The sequence below is a fragment of the Bubalus kerabau genome, chromosome 3, assembly GCF_029407905.1.
Source record: "Bubalus kerabau isolate K-KA32 ecotype Philippines breed swamp buffalo chromosome 3, PCC_UOA_SB_1v2, whole genome shotgun sequence".
NCBI classification, from domain to species: Eukaryota; Metazoa; Chordata; class Mammalia; order Artiodactyla; family Bovidae; genus Bubalus; species Bubalus kerabau.
This window is the reverse complement of record NC_073626.1, coordinates 90,972,728-90,992,214: the sequence shown is the minus strand read 5'-3', so window position 1 is coordinate 90,992,214 and position 19,487 is coordinate 90,972,728. Positions and strand designations below refer to the sequence as shown.

The following is a 19,487-nucleotide window of genomic DNA, read 5'->3' as shown; positions in this document are numbered from 1 at the left end:
CCACCTGAGGGTTGTAATACACAGAACCTGCCCAGCAGTCTTCAGAATTGTCAAGGTCATGAGAGACAGAGATAGATAAAGGGTGACAGACCAGAGGCGTCTAGGGAGATAAGACGGGCAGTTTGCAAAGTGGGATCCTGGCTACGTATCCTGAAATGGAAAGACAACACTTAGTGGGAGCTGATGAAACCCAAATATAGTCTGGGATTTAGTAAAGTTTTCTAAAAGGTACTGAATGCATTTCCTCTGAACGTTTAATTCAGAAAATACTCAAATGCAAAGAGAAGCTGAAAGAAATTACAGTGAACGTACCCCTGTGTAGTTCTACAATTAGGAATTTGTGGTCTTTGCTCTATTACATACCTAACTGTCACTCCTTTTTATTCTTAAAAATATTTCAAAGTAAATTGTAAAGATCAGTACGTGAAACCCCCTCTCCCTCAACAACAATGAAAACAAAACAAAACCTGTTTAAAGTGTAATTTCTTCCAAGGTTATGGCCCTGTGCCTACCGGGCACTCTCAGTTGATATTATGTCTGTGGTTGTGCCCTGTGGAGAATGAGACTGATGGAAAGTTGGGAGGATGTAGGTTACTAGTATTCACTTTAAGAGGTGATCACGGATGTGGGTGATTAGGGGACCATGCTTGACTGAAGTAGATCTGTGCTGGTGGGCACTGGGGTGTTGGGGGGTCTGGTCTGTGAACATCCGGAAAATAGCAGCTGGTTTCCTGCCATGAATTTCCAGTACTTCAAATGGTATTAACCAGTGTGGGCAGCTTTTGGGATGGATGGAAGGGATGGCGGGTCTGGACTGGGACAGTGGAATGTGTGATGCCTGAGCATTTATTTCTGTGGGGGGAGCCCAGGGCTGCCCTCCCAATGCCATTCTCCCCTCCTGATGGTCCCTGGGAAAATAAATAGAGCAGGGAAGAGCGAGGTTTTAGCTCTGGCTGGGGGTGGGAGGATTGATCATCGCATCAATCAGGAGAGTGTGTATTTATGCAGAAAGGACAGAAATCACTCCCTGAAGACCACGGACTTGGGGATGTGCCCAGAAAAGGACCTTACAGCTGCTAACAGTAGCCCTATTCAGCTCGGGTGCATAATGATTTTAAAACTAATCAGGAACCGAGGCCAGAGCTGGAGACAAACACAAATATCTTGTTGACAGAGCAAACATCTAGATTTTGTTGGATAGGAAGTTGCGGAGGAAGGTCAGAGTGATGTAATGGTGTGCGCCAAGCTTTCCTCCTCAAACAGATGGGCCCCGGAGGAACCATCTGCAGCGTCCCCGGGGTCTTAAAAAATCACTCCCTATAAATTAAATCGTCATAAGTTTTGAGAAATTAGTGTGGAAGCCCTACCTGAAGTGAAACTAGACGAAGGAAATTTCCACTGGAGTTCCTGCTTCCTTTTCCTCCCTTGCGCCGTAATAGAACCGAGGCTTATTATTTCAGGCAACTCTCGTGTTTAGTACTTGAGTCTCATCGTCTCCCCCAAATAGCGGTCGAGAATAAACTATTGAGAATAAACTTCCCTTTCTCTTCTTAAGCTTGGACAACTGTACTTATTCCTACCTAAGCCAGTTGTCAACTGGATACTTTTCATAAACTGTCTTGCTATTTTGGGTTTTCTGTTTTGATTGAGAAGGAAGTAGTGTTTTGTTTCTGGTCTTTCTTGCATCAAAGGAATATTTGTTCTGGGCAGGTGGAGGGAGGGGGCGCTTCTCAGTTTAGAGAGAAAGAAAATATATGGCATCATATGTAAGTGACTGATGACAGATCTTAATTGGTGATGTTTCTAATAAAACATTAAATAAAACACTTAAGAGCAAAAGCAGGATTTGTTGCCCATATCCTTTGGTTTCTTCAGCAGTTACTGCAACCCCTGTGTGCCAGGCACTTAGGGTTTGCAGTGGACCATGTAGCCTCTGTGTTAGGGAGAGAGACAGAAGAAATGGCAAAGTGAAGTTTGTTGAGGTGTGTGTGTGTGTGTGTGGAATATTCAGGGCTTTCCTGGTGGCTAGTGGTAAAGAGCCCACCTGCCAATACAGGAGACAGCAGGTTCCTTGGGTTGGAAGGATCCCCTGAAGAAGGAAATGTCAACGCACTCCAGTATCTTGCTTGGGAAATCCCAAGGACAGAGGATCCTGGCAGGCTACAGTCCATAGGGTTGAAAACAGTCAGATGTAACTTAGCGACTGAGCATGCACACAGGTCAAGGGACTAGCCAGTTGAAGTAGGGTTGAGTGCAGGGGACAGGAGCTGACCTGTGGAAGGTAAACAGTGTGCTGTAGAGGGGAACAAAGCGGGTAAGTGTGAGGTAGGTGGAGTGCAGGAGTGCGTGTGTAGGAGAGGCCAGTGGAAATAGGAGTGAAGGGGAAAGGCCGGGGAGGTGCGTGTGCATACATCGGTGGATGGAGAACCAGGGCAGGAATTTGGAGTGTTAGCGCACTTAGCCTGCTGGCTTCGGGTTTCTGGGTGAAGTGGGAGGAAAGCTAGAGTGGGGTCAAGAAGCATGGTGATAAAAGTTTGAGATAGTCATGAGGGGGACTGGGAGGGGCTTTTCTTTGGGGTCTGTAAGGCATGGGGCATAAGGATGGGCTTTTTTAGGACACTGGGGGCCTTTTGGGGTGGAGCTATTCAAGTGGAGTGGCATGTCTTCGTGGGGACTCTTAGCTCAGGGCATAGGTGTGGGGAAGCTAAGTGGTGGTGTGGATTCCCATGGGTGCAGCCAAAGAAGAGAGGTGCAGAACATCCAGGGTGCTGGCGAAAGGGGTGTGTCAAAGGATCACCCTCAGTGAAGAAAGGGGCGTGCCCAGGGACATTGGAGAGCAAGTCCTCTGGGGGTGAGGGGGAGGCAGGTAAGAGCTGGAGGCACAGAAGTTGTGGTCACCAGCAAGAGCAAGGAATTGTGCCCTCTGACTCTAAGGTGTGGCCCTGGGGATGGCAGGGACTGGAGCCCAGAGCCAAGGATCAGAGGCTCAAGTGCAGTGATCATGACAGGAAGTGCTGTCAGTTCCTAATGCTGTGTGCTGGGCACTGCTCGAAGTGCTGTGAACTAATTCAACAGCGTCATGATGAGGAGTTATTATTCCCATGTACAGACGAGCAACTAAAAGTCCATAGAGGTTAAGCAGTGACTCAAGGTCACACAGTTGATAAATAGCAAAATGAAGTTCGAAAAGTGTGTGGACTATCAGAGGAGCTGGAAGAAGAGGAGTGCAGGGGGACTTCCTGGAGGAGGTGATTTTTGAGCTACATCTCAAGGGAGTAGCTTGGTGAGGTGGAGGTTGGGTGGCAGGGACAAGGTTTATGTGGAAGGTAAGCTGTGTGGTGTTTGGGGGGCAACAAACTGGGTAAATGTGAGGAAGGTGAATCCAATCCAGGTTGTAAAAGCATCTCCCCCACCCCAACACATCTGCTCTTGTGCATTCCTTTGGGAACTGACTGCTGAAGAGAAGATTGTGAACTAAGCCCCTTCCCTCCCTTTCCTGGTGAAGGAGGAGAAGTTACCAAAAATAGATAGGTGACAGCTGAGAATTGGAGTGGAGGGTGGTATAACTGTGAGTGCTCAGTCTCAAAGGAGGATGGATATTTTACATGGGGTTGGAAGAGAAGGGCTCAGCCAACACCTCCCTGTGGAGAGAGCTTGTCCAAGGTGGGGAGGAGGGAATGGGGAGTGAGTGTCTAATGGATACAGAGTTTTAGTTTGGGAAGCAGAGAAGGTTCTAGAGATGGATGGTCGTGAAGGCTGCACAGCAGCATGAATGTGCTTAGTGTCACTGAAGTGTACACTTAAAAGTAGCTGAAATAGTAAATTTCATGTTGTGTATATTTTACCACCATAAAAAAATTAAAAAGATGGTAGAGGGAGAAAATGATCATCTCTACCATTTATGATTTTCCACTTACAAAATGGGCTCTTATTTCATATTTGAAAGTATATGGGTATTTTGCTAAATGCTTTCATTACTTTACCAACAAAGGTCCATCTAGTCAAGGCTATGGTTTTTCCAGTGGTCATGTATGGATGTGAGAGTTGGACTGTGAAGAAAGCTGAGCGCCAAACAATTGATGCTTTTGAACTGTGGTGTTGGAGAAAACTCTTGAGAGTCCCGTGGACTGCAAGGGGATCCAACCAGTCCATTCTGAAGGAGATCAGCCCTGGGATTTCTTTGGAATGAATGATGCTAAAGCTGAAACTCCAGTACTTTGGCCACCTCATGTGAATAGTTGCCTCATTGGAAAAGACTCTGATGCTGGGAGGGATTGAGGGCAGGAGGAGAAGGGGACGACAGAGGATGAGATGGCTGGATGGCATCACTGAGTCGATGGACATGAGTCTGAGTGAACTCTGGGAGTTGGTGATGGACAGGGAGGCCTGGCGTGCTGCGATTCATGGGGTCGCAAAGAGTCAGACACAACTGAGCGACTGAACTGAGCTGAACTTATGTGTAGTGAATTGTTTAATCCTCACTTTCGTAAACCCTGCTGTACCGATGACAAGTCTTGGGTTTGAAGAGATTAAGCATCTTGCCATCCAGAAAATGGCAGAGGCTGGGCACTGCCAAATCTCCTGACTCTAAAACCCTTGCCAGTAACCCCTGGGGAATTTACCAAGGGAAAGAAGGTTGTAGAGACTGAGTGAAGAGGGAAAAGGAAGGTAGGAAACTCAGTAGGGAAAAATCTGGATGAGGAAAGGAGGGTGGTGGGGGATGGGAGAGAGGACCACAGGGATGAGGTCAGATGGAAGGATGCAAGGACTTGCGTGTCCATGTCTAGATCAGGCGTGAGCTGTGATGGAACTGATGGGAAGTCCAGGTAGCACTGATGTGGTCTCAGAAGGGGGTTGAGGACTACAGAGAAGCATAAGGGCCCAGTGTCCGGGGAGGAGCCTGCCGTCTACAGTATTATAGGCAGAAGATTCTTCCCAGATTGAGACCTCCTGTGGGAGGGGCTGGAGATATGGACAGTATAGATTGTGGCTCAGCCTGTACCTCTGTTCTTGTTCCCTCTCTCATTTTGTCCCTCCCTCCCTACGGTGTTGCCTGTTGAGTCTAAGTTCTGCAACCTGATGTTGAATTTTGGTGCATGAATTTGGGGAGAAGGGGGTGGCGGGGTGAGGAGGGTTGCCTGTGTTCTGATGCTGACAGAATAAACACCAAGTGTGAGGTCAGATCATAGCCAACTACCTGACTCTGTAGCTGACCAGGAGACTGCAAACATGCTGCAGATTTTTTCTTTTTAATAGAATGGGCTGAAACGTATATATTGATAGACTGTATGTGACTCCTCAGGAAGTCTTTTGAGGTTGTAACCTAAACCCCCTAAGGCATACCCTGCCTTCAGTGGTGGCCGATGACATTTCTGACACCAGGTGGAGATGGGGGCCTACTTAAGATATTTGGATTTAGCGAGGTGTTTGTGAAGTGATCTAAGCTGTTTATAAGGGAAGTGCTCTCCAGAGAGTTCCTGTTATCATTTTACTTCACGTATTTACTTTGGATTGAGCAGAATTCTTTTATTCTCCTGCCGGTGGTTTTCGATTCTGTGCTGAAAGACAGGCTGCTTTCTGTGTATGGTGACTGTGCTGAGCATGGCCTGTGATTATGTAATAATTCTGAACAAATAAAGAGATGTTCTCATGGCAGGCTTTATAAGGGCAGCTTGGAAGCCGGCATCATTAGGGATTAAATTTCTCTGTAGTTAAAATTTGCAGCTTGTCAAAGGTGCAGCAGCACGTCAGCTGTAACCTCCAGGTGTAAATAGACCTTCATCAGCATCATTGCAAAGTCCTGGGAGGAGCCAAATCGCAGCGGGATGCTATCCATCAAAAGTTGTTTGCAGAATCTTGTTCCTGGCAGCAGTCTGTTGTATCCCCAGTAGCCGGTGGTATCTGTAGCACTTTACAACAGTTCTTTCCCAGGAAATGTAGAGTTTATATGCTCGGTGGTGCCAGATTCTGATGAATCATTTTACTGTCCCCCTTTCTGCCCTTTTTCTCTTGCTAAGGAGCATTTGGGCCTAGGTAAAATAAAGCAAATAGGATTTTATTTTAACGTGAAAATAGAACTAAGATAATGATTACTAAGGTGACCCTTAATTTTGAGAGCTAATGATGGCTAACATGATGTACAGTTATCTTCTGGGCCAGTGGCCGTCTAAGTGTTACCTAATAAGCTCCTTGAGAACACAGCTTGTCTTTTGTTCACAGATGTATCCCCCAGCCCAGAACAGTGTCTGGCACAGAGTAGGTGCTGCAGTGAATGAACTTAATGCAGAAAACGGTTCTGCATCACAGAGTAATTGTTGCCTGCCCAAGGCCACACCACTAATAACTGGGGTTCCTTGACAGTAGGTCAGTGAAGAGACTGAAAGGCACAGGGAATAATGGTTGGTCTTCAGAACTGTTTCACTGAAAATATTACTAACTAGAGGTGTCTTGAGTTTTCTAAAAGATAATTTCTCCATCTCTTATAGTAATTTTTGTAATTTTATTAAAAATATATATGACATAATTTTGTAATTCTAATAATGTTATTAGGGCTTCCCCTGTGGCTCAGCTGGTAAAGAATCTGCCTGCAGTGTGGGAGACCTGGGTTTGATTCCTGGGTTGGAAAGATCCCCCTGGGGAAGGGAAAGGCTACCCACTCCAGTATTCTGGCTTGGAGAACTCCTTGGACTGTATAGTCCATGGGGTTGCATAAGAGTTGGACATGACTGAGTGACTTTCACTCACTATGAGGATTAAATGAGAAAGAACTTAGAACAGTGCATGTACTTTTGCTCATTTACTTGGTTTTAATTTTTTTAATTAATTTATTTTTAAATTGAAGGATAATTGCTTTACAGAATCGTGTTTGTTTCTGCCAAATACCAACATGAATCAGCCATAGATATACATGTGTCCCCTCCCTCTTGAGCTTCCGTCCCAGTTCCCTCCCCATCCCACCCTCTAGGTTGTTACAAAGCCCCAGTTTGAGTTCCCTGAACCATACAGCAAATTCCCATTGGTTATCTATTTTACGTGTGGTAATGTAAGTTTCCATGTTACTCTCTCCATAGATCCCAGCCTGTCCTTCCTTCCCCCACTCCATGTCCATCAGTCTGTTCTCTATGTCTGTGTCTCCACTGCTACCCTGCAAATAATTTCATCAATACCATCTTTCTAGATTTCATATATGTTAGTATACAATATTTGTTTTTCTCTTTCTGACTTACTTTGCTCTGTATAATAGGCTCTAGGTCCATCCACCTCATTAGAACTGACTCAAATGTGTTCCTTTTTATGGCTGAGTGATAGGGCGTTGTGTATATGTACCACAGCTTCTTTCTCCATTCATCTGTTGATGGCATCTAGCTTGCTTCCATGTTCTAGCTATTGTAAATAGTGCTGCAGTGAACATTGGGGTACATGTGTCTTTTTCAGTTTTGGTTTCCTCAGGGTATATGCCTAATAATGGGCTTGCTGGGTCATATAGTGGTTTTATTAAGGAATTTTTAGTTAAAAATTTCTAGTTTTTTAAAAGAATCTCCATACTATTCTCCACAGTGAGAGGATATATCAATTTACATTCCTACCAACAGTGCAAGAGGGTTCCCTTTTCTCCACACCCTCTCCAGCATTTATTGTTTGTAGACTTTGTGTTGATGTCCATTCTGACTGGTGTGAGGTGATATCTCATAATACTTTTGATTTGCATTTCTCTGATAATGAGTGATGTTGAGCATCTTTTCATGTGTTTGTTAGCCATCTGAGTGTCTTCTTTGGAGAAATGTCTGTTTAGGTCTTTTTCCCACTTTTTGATTGGGTTGTTTGTTTTTCTGGCCTTGAGTTGTATGAGCTGCTTGTATGTTTTGGAAATTAATCCTTTGTCAGTTGTTTCATTTCCTATTATTTTCTCCCATTCTGAGGGTTGTCTTTTCACCTTATTTATAGTTTTGCTGTGCAAAAGCTTTTAGGTTTAATTAGGTTCCACTTGTTTATTTTTATGTTTATTTCCATTACTCTAGGAAGTGGATCATAGAGGATCTTGCTGTGATTAATATCATTGAGTGTTCTACCTATGTTTCCCTCTAACAGTTCTATAGTTTCTGGTCTTACATTTAGGTCTTTAATGCATTTTGAGTTTATCTTTGTGTATGGTGTTAGAAGTGTTCTAATTTCAGTCTTTTACACACAGCTGTCCAGTTTTCCCAGCACCACTTATTGAAGAGCCTGTCTTTGCCCCATTGTATATTCGTTCCTCCTTTGTCAAAAATAAAGTACCTGTAGGTATGTGGGTTTATCTCTGGGCCTTCTATCTTGTTCCATTGGTCTGTGTTTTTGTGCCAGTACCATACTGTCTTGATGACCGTAGATTTGTAATATAGTCTTAAGTCAGAAAGGTTGATTCCTCCACCTCCATTATTTCTCGAGTGCTTTGGCTCTTCGGGGTCTTTCATGTTTCCATATGAATTGTGAAGTTTTTTGTTCTAGTTCTGTGTAAAATGCCATTGGTAATTTGAAAGGGATCCTAGAAAGAACTTAGAACAGTGCCTGTACTTTTTAAAGTGCCATCTGTGTGAAAATTTGCCTTGAGTGTTGTTTGTCTTTTAAAGGATGTTTGCTCATTTACTTAATTTTTATCTCTACTTAAAAATTAAAACTTTAACTATGGAGACTGTCTTTAAGAGTACGCCTGAATGAGAAAATATGATTCAGAAATCTAATAGGAAAGCCAAGAGTGAGGTCTGATTTTAGTAATGAGAATATTGTTACCATCTAAATACTACATGAATAGAAATTGTTTTATTAGATAACTAGAATGCAACATTTTTGGAGGAGTTGTCCTTAGACCACCAAGACATGTATTATAAAAGAGAGTTATTCTTCAGCCCAGTAGTCAAAACATCTTTGACATAGCAGTTTTATCAATAAAATACATCTCATACCTGCAACATTTGTATATCTCTGAATTAAAATCATGATAAAATCATGATTAAATCCACAAAAATAGAAATAGAGGAATGAGATAAGTAAATGTGGTCAGATACTCTAGTATCTTTTTTCTATATCCAGGCAATCACCTTGTACCCTCTACTTTTGATCTGGTTGAGAAGGACCAAAAGTCATCTAGAAAAGAGAAAGCACATGTGTGTTTTGAAGGAGGGGTTGCTAGATTTTTGGAGTGGTAGGTGGATGAGAAATTGACAGAGAGGTACACTGTCAGGCAGATTGCGTGTAGGATGTTTTGGAGTAAACCAGAAAGCTATCCTTGGCCATCTGCTTGAAAATGTTGGTGAGGTGGTCATAAACCAAACTCCTAAGGATTACAGTGTTCCCATTAGGATGGTCACATCACTTCCTCTTAATGGATTATGCTGGACATGCTGGACAGAGGTGAAAAATACAGTTCATACAAAAGAATTCGTGCATATGAAAGCCTTATACACAATATTTGCAGAATTGCTTGCAAATTTGAAAAGTATTTCATCTATTTGAGGGGAATAGACTTGAATGGGGTGGTAAAAAAGGCAAGCTAATCATTTGGAAGTGAGAAAGTGGAAATAGTGTTGCTGAACCACAAGTTCTTACACCCCAGGCACAGAGAGGCCCAACAAACCAATGGGTCAGAGTTTGGAGCAGAGGAAGGTTTTTTGCAGGGCCAGTCAAGGAGAATGGGTGGCTCATGGTCAAAGCCCCCAAACTCTCAGGTGGTTTTTGGGGAAGTTTTTATGGACAAAATTTGGGGTGAGGAGACTGTTTCTTGGCTGCTCCTCCTTTGTTTCTACATTTACTCCCTTCCCTGATTAGCAGCTGTTTTGAATCTGCCTCTTGGAACTCAGGCAAGGTCAAGGAGGATGAATGAAGCACATTTCCTATACACAAGAAATGGGGGTGGGGTGGGGCATGGAAAGGGTTTATTCTGGGGAGGGCCCCACAGGATCCTGCTCCATTTCAGTCAGATGAAATCACTGGGTTTGACTTTGGCAGGAGGGCTGGATGGGTAGAAAGGTAGTGAGGGGGGTGACTGATGACATTCTGGTCAGCCCCTAGGAGAGATGAGCCAGGAGGCTGCTGTCGTTTCTGGAAGGGCAGGAGCAGAGCTAGAGTGGGACCCTTCTTGTCCTTGTTGTGGAATATTTGTAGGTAAATTAGTCTTAGTTTACTTAAAAATACTTCCTAAGATTGTCAAATCTTAGAAACCTATTTCTGAACTTAAAAGATGATGGGAAGGGAGACTGTCGAGTTCAAGACTATTGTTTGCTTACCTGGGCAGAGTGCTGTAGTACAGCTCCAAGGTACAGCTCCTCAGCGACCAACAAGTGGTAATGAATATGAATTTGTTGGGATGATGGTTGGGGTAGACTGGTCATCTGTGATTTTCTATTGATCTCTTGCACTAGTTTAACTACTATGATAAGTTGGGAATTTCAGACAGATATAGAATTCAAACGATTGTTTCTTGAAGAACTTAAAAGCCTTAAAAGCAGGCTGAAGAAATAACTGATAGATTGCCCAAAGCTTCATTTCCATTTGAGGATGCACAAAACTGTGTACTTAGTACTGAATGGAAAGTTGAATTTAATATCGTTTCAACAGTGATGCAGTTTATTGATTACCCGCAAATTAAATACTTGAGTGCTATTGGAGTATTTTTAGTGGAAGTGTTTCACAAGAGAGAGAAAAAGGTCTCTTCTGGAAATAGATGGAGCAGATATTAAAGAACCAGAAGAAAAAGGAAATACAGGCCATTGGTAGGTACTCCCCTTTCCTTCGAAACTTCCTTGAAAAATGGGATAGATAAAAGGACCCAGTCTTTGGCAGCATTTATATCTGAAGAAGTTTTCTTAAATAGTAGTCATAATATCATTCAGAAGACACTAGCAGTAAGTATTCCTGTCCTTAATTTTATATAAAAAAAAGCTTACTCACTCTCATAAATTATTGGTTGATGTGTTTGTAGCTTAGATGGGAAAATTGAGAAAGTGTGATAGCTGGCAAATGCTTAGAAATGACAGAAATAGACTGAGAAACTGATAAAATAAGGATTTTGGGTTGCTGGGAGCCCTTGAGAACAGTGACCTCACTCAAAGAATGAATTAAGGAAGAGTTATGCTGATTCCAGAAACATGACTCATTAGGGGAATGCAGCCGTGCCCTTCCCTGCTCTTTCAATGAAAAGGCGTGGGAGCATCCGGTGAAGGGCCTGGGCCTAAGGGCCAGCCTGCCCATAAACCCTGCGAGTCTTCCTCTTGGCCTTCTTTTGTAAGGTAAAAAAAGATCCGATACTAACACGTGGCTCTAGTGTACAGATTCAGTTCAGTTCATTTCAGTTGCTCAGTCGTGTCCGACTCTTTGCAACCCCATGGACTGCAGCACGCCAGGCTTCCCTGTCCATCACCAACTCCTGGAGCCTATTCAAACTCATGTCCATCGTGTCGGTGATGCCATCCAACCATCTCATCCTCTGTCGACCCCTTCTCCTCTCGCCTTCAATCTTTCCCAGCATCAGGATCTTTTCCAATGAGTCGGTCCTTCACATCAGGTGGCCCAAGTATTGGAATTTCAGCTTCAGCATCAGTCCTTCCAATGAATATTCAGGACTGATTTCCTTTAGGATCGACTGTTTGGATCTCCTTACTGTCCAAGGGTCTCTTAAGAGTCTTCTCCAACACCACAGTTCAAAAGCATCAGTTCCTCGGTGCTCAGCTTTCTTCACAGTCCAACTCTCACATCCGTACATGACTACTGGAAAAACCATAGCTTTGACTATACGGACCTTTGTTGGTAAAGTAATGTCTCTGCTTTTTAATATGCTGTCTAGGTTGGTTTTCTTTTCTTCCAGATTATAATCTGCCAAATCCTATTTCAAGAATGTGGGAAGTGGATAACATTCAGAAATAAGTGTTTAGAGAATTGAATGAAGAGCTTTAGAAATTTTTCTCTGGTCTCAATTTCCTCATCTAAAAATAAAAGAAAGGTTTATTGTAATAATTTTCTAAAGCCCTTTCTGGTTTTCAGTGAGTGTGTCTATTTTGAAGAGATGAAGCAGGGAGGTGACATGTAATACTACCAACTTTGTACGTTCTGGGTGCTTTATGTACAGTAATTCTTTTTATCCTCATTATTTCATTCACTCTATAAATTATACCCCTGAGATAGGGATATCACTATTCTCATTTTATAAACAAGTGTGAGTAATGTGGATAAGTACACTCGGCTACCACTACTCACTGGCTGAACTGGAATACAGAGAGATGGTCATAATAATAGTAACGGTGATTCATCGTCAGTTTTGAATGAAATGGAAAAAAGTCAGTGTTTGGGGTGTTAGACTTGTTCTATTTTTTCACAGGTTACTAGAAGTAAAATAAACTTTAGAAAGAGAGTCAAATCTCAAATTTTATCCCTCAAACAGGGAAACTCATTCTTTAGATTGTTGGGATTTGAGAGAGGGGCTCTAAAAGGACAGTCCACTTTTTCCTGTCAATCTGAGTTCGGAACCAGTTCTCAGAGGGACAGGAGAAAGACAGTATCAGGAATTCAAATGGTACTTTGTTTTTTTAAACTGATGGAACTAATGTTGGAGAGGGTGATGTAAACGTTTGTCAACGGTGAGCTTCCTAATTGACTTCCACACAGTCTTTAGGCTTGTCTGGCTGCTCACGTGGTGCTGTCCTCATAGAGCCAAGATGTTTAAGACGGCTTAATTTTTTTTATTGTTTTTTTTTTTTTTAATTGTTTTAAATATTTTGGCCACACCGCATGGCATGTGGGATCTTAGTTCCTCAATCAGGGATTGAACTTATGCCTCCTGCATTGCAAGTGTCCAGTCTTAACCACTGGACTGCCAGGGAAGTCTCAAGAAGACTTCAATACGTGCCTCCAGAGAGTAGCTTGGCATCTAGGAAGAAGAAGGTGGAGGCGCTTCTTCCCTATCAACCCCCTCCACCCCAGTTTCTGTTCCCGACCTTCAAGGATGAGCTCTGTCACTGGGGCTTCTAGGAAGGGGTGAGTGTGGGGCCGGGATCGTAAGCTGGAGGCCTGTTCTCCACCTAAAAGGAGACAAGGGCATCACGTATACCCTACTTCCCAGCTCCACCCAGTAATAAATGCTATTCTGTTTTCCATGGCCAACAGCATTCTGGATATAAGTTTCATTCTACTCCAGATACTTTTGTGAAAGTGAAGCTGGATTTAGAAATAAAACAAAACCATATCGGATGCTGAGGCCAATGCTGCTGCTGTTTCCATTTTAGTAGATGTCAAGGTAGAATCTTCTGGTTTATAATATTCATTTGATGTTCTAAGAAAGTCACTCTGATTGTGCTAATAGTAATGTCTTTCAGAAACTGAATTTAAACATATGCCTTTGGAACTTTAAAGTACCTTGGTATTTGCATTTTTCCCCCCCCACATTGGTGAGGTGGGGTGTGAATAGCTGGAAAACTTCAGATAAACAAAACTACCCCTTTCCATATGGCTGTTAATGTCCATGCCGTGCTGGAGACTGAGTTTTAAAGTTGCACTCTCCCATCCCAGGCTATTTTTTCCTAAGAGTAATGGAAGATGTTCAGACTGAAAATTATTGTGGGCAACTGGCTTGTCATTTTCTAAAGTAACATTTTTATTCAACAAGTAAAACAAATTTGCCCAACTAAATTATTCATAGGAATTACAAAACTTGTCATTTAGACTGGATGTTGGGATATTCAGGTCATTTAGAAGACTGTGGTTAAAAATAAAATGACCTAAATATATAGCTCTACTTTTTTTTTAAGGAAAGTTGAAGCTTTTAATTTTTTTGACATTGGTCCTGATTCTGTTTCTGTTGGGACTGTAAGTTAGCTGCTCATTCAGTGTTCTAAATAAAGACAATTCCTTCTTCTCTTCTTGTTGGTTGTTGTTCATAGTATGTATGGCTCTGTTTTAGTCAGGTTGTAAAGGTTCTGTATCCTTTCTGATGCATGAGGGTATATATGTGAGTGGCAGAGAAAATGGAGAAGGTGGCAAGCAAACAACTCCTCCAAGAAAAATTGCATAGACTTTGTTAATTGTTCTGATCACTCCTTTTGTCCTTGGAAGGAAGGAGCATTTGAAATGTGAACTTGTCCCAATCTGCTTTGGGGCAGTAATTGGAGCATAAAATGTTGAAAATCAATTATGTATTTAGGGAGATAAAGCAGGCTGACATATTGAAGGCATATTGTATTCTGTTTGGTGGCCAAAAGCAGGCCAGTTACGTCATATTCCTGCAGTAAAATTGTGTCCCAAAGGGGTGAGACCCAGAGGATGACGCATCTTTATGCATCCAAACTTCGCAGAACATGAGAGTATTTATGCAGTCTTTGCCATTTGTCCTGAGAAAAACAATCCTATCTTAAAAGTGACTCTGCTTTTTGGGTTGTTGGCTGGTAAGTATAGAGTTTGATTTTTTAAAAAATACATTCCCGGTCCTGATTTATAGTGGTGTGGTCAATTTGCAACACATTGTACATTCCCTATGCCAATTAGGTGGTTAAAATCTTTGCAGGAGAGGGTGGAAAGAGTTTTCGATTTCTTCTGTAACCCACTGTGCCTTACAGTGCTGACTGCTGCACAGCCGTGTGTAGATTTGCAGGATATTTGCATGGGTATTGTTTAATGTGCACCTGATAGGAAAGGTCCCCGAGGACTGGGTTGTGTTGAATCTGAGGTGGTATGGTTGGTAAACAGCTGTTAAGGCTGCCAGAACAGTTCCACAGACAAGGTGGCTTAAACTACAGAGATGTATTGTCTCAGGGTTCTGGAGGCTGGAGGTCCAAGAGCAAGGTGTTGGCAGGGCTGGTTCCATCTGAAACCTGAGAAGGAAGGATATGTGTTAGACTCTTCTCCTTGGGAGTTATTAGATAACTGTCTTCACATCATCTTCTCTCTATGCATGTCTGACTCTGTTTAAATTTCCCCTTTTTATAAGGACACTGGTCATATTGGATGAGGGCCCTCCCAAAGGTCTTGTTTTAACTTCATTACTTAAGTATAAAGACTGTCTCCAAATACCATCACATTTTAGGTCTGGGAGTTAGGTCTTTACCAAGAAGCTTTTTGAGTAAGGGTGGGGAGAGGGTGGACAGTTCAGGCCATAACAGCAGTGAAACTGAGGTCACACACTCTTCTTGTCTCCTAATTCAGCAACTTTCCCAGCCCTGTTTAATAAAGATTTGTTACTTGGTTTATATGCAGCTTGGACAGAGAAGGCCACACTTTCTACTCACAAAAATACCAACTCCTCTGCTCACTGATTCCTGGCTGGTAAATTGAAGCCATTTCTTATATGGAGACAGTTTTGTTTGAGGCTGTTTTTTAGGGAGTTTTAAAAACATTTATCTTCTCCCCTTTAATCCCTGGAGTATAAAAATACTCATCATTTGATGCACACATTGGTTTTGAAGAGATATATAATGTGCACTTAGCCTGTGATTTTTTTCCCCTTTTTGTCTTTTTGGTCCTTGCAGGGGAAAATGATCATCAGTGTTTGAGGGTTTATATATAGGACATATAGCCGCCCGGGTAGTTAGTCTCTTAACTCTCAGGCAGCTTTAGAAATCAGAACCGAAGTAGAACCAGGTAGTTCTCCCAGTCCAAGTTTAAAATGTAGTATTTAAAAGATGAAATATATTCTATCACTTTGATTTTTCAGTAATATATAGAGAGATCTTTCCTGCCAAACAACTTGGTACCAAAAATGCATCAGTTTATTTAAGAAATTTCCAAGTGCAGTACAGTTTCTTCTTAGAGCTAGGTGCAGTTTGTTTGGCTCAGGATTGTAAATTTGTAGGGGATGGCTCTGTATATGTTAGGGAATAAATATTTGTAGTGGTTCTCATGGCTTAGACAATAAAGAATCTGCCAGCAATGAAGGAGACTTGAGTTCTATACCTGCGTCGGGAAGATCCCCTGGAGAAGGGAATGGCTAACCACTCTAGTATTCTTGCCTGGTGAATCCCATGGACAGAGGAGCCTGGGGGCTACATTCCATAGGGTCGCAAAGAATCGGACACGACTGAGCAACTAACACTGAGTTGGAAGACTGCAGATACGTACTGGATATAACGTGTGTGTATTTCTCAGGCTAAATGCAGTTTTCAGGTTTTACATTTGTTTATATTTTACATCCTTTCTTTTTTTTTTTTTAAATGAAGGACAGACACAACAACATATGGAAATTTAAAAGTCAGACCTTGGTTGAAGTGGTTGGGGACAGTGCCTTCTACGTGTTGGTTCGTAGCCTGGCAGGACTCTTTTTTTTTATTATTTAAATTTATTTATTTTAATTGGAGGTTAATTACTTTGCAATATTGTATTGGTTTTGTCATACATCAACATGAATCCTCCACGGGTGTACACGTGTTCCCCATCCTGAACCCCCCTCCCACCTCCCTCTCCATACCATCCCTCTGGGTCATCCCAGTGCACCAGCCCCAAGCATCCTGTATCCTGCATCGAACCTGGACTGGCGATCTGTTTCTTATATGATATTATACATGTTTCAATGCCATTCTCCCAAATCATCCCACCCTCTCCCTCTCCCACAGAGTCCAAAAGACTGTTCTATACAAATGTGTCTCTTTTGCTGTCTCAGACTCTTGTTATGTTGGATGCTGTTGTGAAACAGGCATGGAAATGAAAACCTCTTGTCCCTGTTGCCTGGCATCTCCCTGATCAAAGGCAGCCAGTTACATAGTGCTTGGCAGGAAGCTGCCCATTTTGTCTCTTTTTGAGAGAAAAGAGCGAATGAGGTGTCTGTGTGGAGCATTTGATAATTAAGGAAGAACAGCCTAACCTCTGTAGATGGATATTAAAAGGCAATCCCCCTGGCCTCATAACTGTATCTGCTGAAGTCTCATCCCCACAAGCCTCCAGATGGAGAGAAAGCCGTGCTGCACAGCTGTTAGATAGTTAACACAGTTCTTCCTAAACTATTAGGGGAAATGCAGTAGTTGGCTTTTGAGAACATGAATGTGTACTGTATTTGGGGTCTTAGGGATCGTTAACCACTTAATTCTAGCAAACAGCAGCAGGCCAAATTATGTTGGCTGTAGTCATTCATTTTTCAAAAATGGTTTTAAAGTATCAGTTCAGTCTCTCAGTCGTGTTTGACTCTTTGTGACCCCATGGACTGCAGCACACCAGGCTTCCCTGTCCTTCACCATCTCCCGGAGCTTGCTCAAACTCATGTCCATTCAGTCACTGATGCCAACCAACCATCTCATCCTCTATCGTCCGCTTCTCCTCCTGCCCTCAATCTTTCCCAGCATCAGGGTCTTTTCCATTGAGTCAGTTCTTCACATGAGGTGGCCAAAGAATTGGAGCTTCTTCAACATCAGTCCTTCCTTTAAAGTATACATAAACAAAATTTACATTTTAATCATTTTTAAGTGTGTAGTTCAGTGGCACTAATTACATTCCAGTGGTTGTGCAGTCAGCATACATCCATCCCCAGTACTTTTTCATCTTGACCCCAGGAGAAACTCTATACCCATTAGATACTAACTGCCCATTCTCCACTTCTCCCTGCCTCTCTAATCTCTATTCTACTTTCTGTCTCAGTGATTTTTGCCTCTTCTAGGTACCTCATATATGTGAAATCATATAATATTTGTCCTTTGTAAGTGGGGGGTGTCATAATTCTTTACTTTTATTTTTTGGCTGCACTTAGTGGCTTGTGGGATTTTAGTTCCCCAGCCAGGGATCGAACCTGTGCCCCCTGCAGAGGAAGCATGGAATCTTTTCTGGACTGCCAGTAAAGTCCCTCATAATTCTTAAGTTGTGTCTGAACGGCTTTCACCATATGCCTTTTTCTTTTTGATCATAATTTAGGAGGTAACTTTAGAATATTTAAGCTCTAGGTCAGAAGTTTGAAACTAACATGCCCTTAGGGGCCAGAGAGTAGTAACATCTAATATTTATAGAGCAGTTGCTATGCATGAGGCGCTTTGCAGGTAACGACACATTTCCCCTCACACCAGCCCTATGAGGTAAATACTATTAATATCAGAGTTTGCAGATGGGAAGCTAAGAGATGAATTACTTGCCTAAGATAATGACAAGACTGGTATGTGGCAGAGTGGAGGTGCCAGCTCGGGAGGTCTCTGCTCCAGAGCTTGAGCTCTGGCGAAGCTCTGTGCTTATGCACAGGTAGAGGGGGCAAAGGCAGATGGGATCAGGAGCCAGCGAGGGAGTGAGCCGATGGCGAAGGCTGAGCCACACTGCTGGGGTTAATTATGGGGAGTAGTGGAGGTGAAGGGGCTGCACCGCTGTGGGGGCGGGGGGTCACAGAATGGGAATCTGGGCTCAGTGCTGCTGGTACTTGGGAACTTCTGAGAGGCTGGACCGTTATTTAGGGATGACCTTTTGATTTCTGAGAGTTGGCAACCTAACTCAATTAGAAACTACAACAAAGCGTGTGGGCCAGACAGAGTATCTATGCCACACTACTTTTAAGACATTTTTTCTGGAGGTTTCAGGATAGCCTTATTCTGATATATCCAAGACCCTTCGCCACTTTGTACCCCTGGGACTCTGGTCACTTGCCGTTTTTTGGACCCGGAGGCAGGGTCTCGCCGATCTTTGCTTCCCCAGCTGCAATTTTGATACAGCAATTTTCAGTAAATGTCTGCTGAGCCAGTGATCTTGACAGCACTCATGATTTCCTCCCTCTTGCTGCCAAGAGTTCACTGAAAGTCTAATTCAAAACAAAACAAAGCCAGTCAATTTTGAGAGGCTCATATCCTTTCATATAGAGCTTCATAATTTATTGTTTAATTTGGGGCTCCTTTGATTTAACAGTGCTGATTAAAACAGGACTTTAAAGTGTGTGTGTGTTTTCGTTTAGAAAATCCCACCAAAGAAATTCAAATATACGCTATGTTCAACACATACAGACCTGAGCCACCTTATTTTAATAACAGCCAACAGAAGTGCGTGGGCATTCTAGCCACTGTATTAAGGATTTTACATGCCTTATTTCTTTTAATTTGGAGTTAATCAAGCGTTTGTGGATTTAAACTGAATTGTAGTATGGGAAGGGTTTCCCTGATGTCTCAGATGGTGATGAAATCCGCCGGCAACACAGGAGACCCAGGTTTGATCCGTGGGTCGGGAAGATTCCCCTGGAGAAGGAAATGGCTACCCACTCCAGTATTCTTGCCTGGAGAATTCCATGGACAGAGGAACCTGGTAGGCTGCAGTCCATGGAGTCACAAAGAGTCAGACACAACTGAGCGACTAACACTTTCACTAGTATCAGAAAGGCTTGAACACAGCTAATTCAGCTTGCTGACTTTGCATATGAAGCTATTCAGGGCCAGCAAATTTAAGAGACTGGTTCAATGTCATACATCTGTTGTATGGTATGGCCAGGACCCTTTGGACAAACACATCTGTTGAGTGGTATAGATGTAACCTCCTCCAATATATAACTGTTGTGTGGTGTAGCCAACATAGCTCCTCCTCCC

The 19,487-nt window shown here is 42.7% G+C and overlaps 2 protein-coding genes across 11 annotated transcripts in view; one reads left to right on the top strand and one right to left on the bottom strand.

The window, feature by feature from the left end:
• TANC1 (tetratricopeptide repeat, ankyrin repeat and coiled-coil containing 1) overlaps positions 1-19,487 on the top strand; it is a 253,872-nt gene that overhangs the window by 27,158 nt on the left and 207,227 nt on the right. The gene's annotated exons all lie outside the window — the stretch shown is intronic.
• The window catches only part of LOC129646396 (uncharacterized), a 60,706-nt gene that overhangs the window by 27,387 nt on the left and 13,832 nt on the right, over positions 1-19,487 (bottom strand). The window lies entirely within an intron of this gene.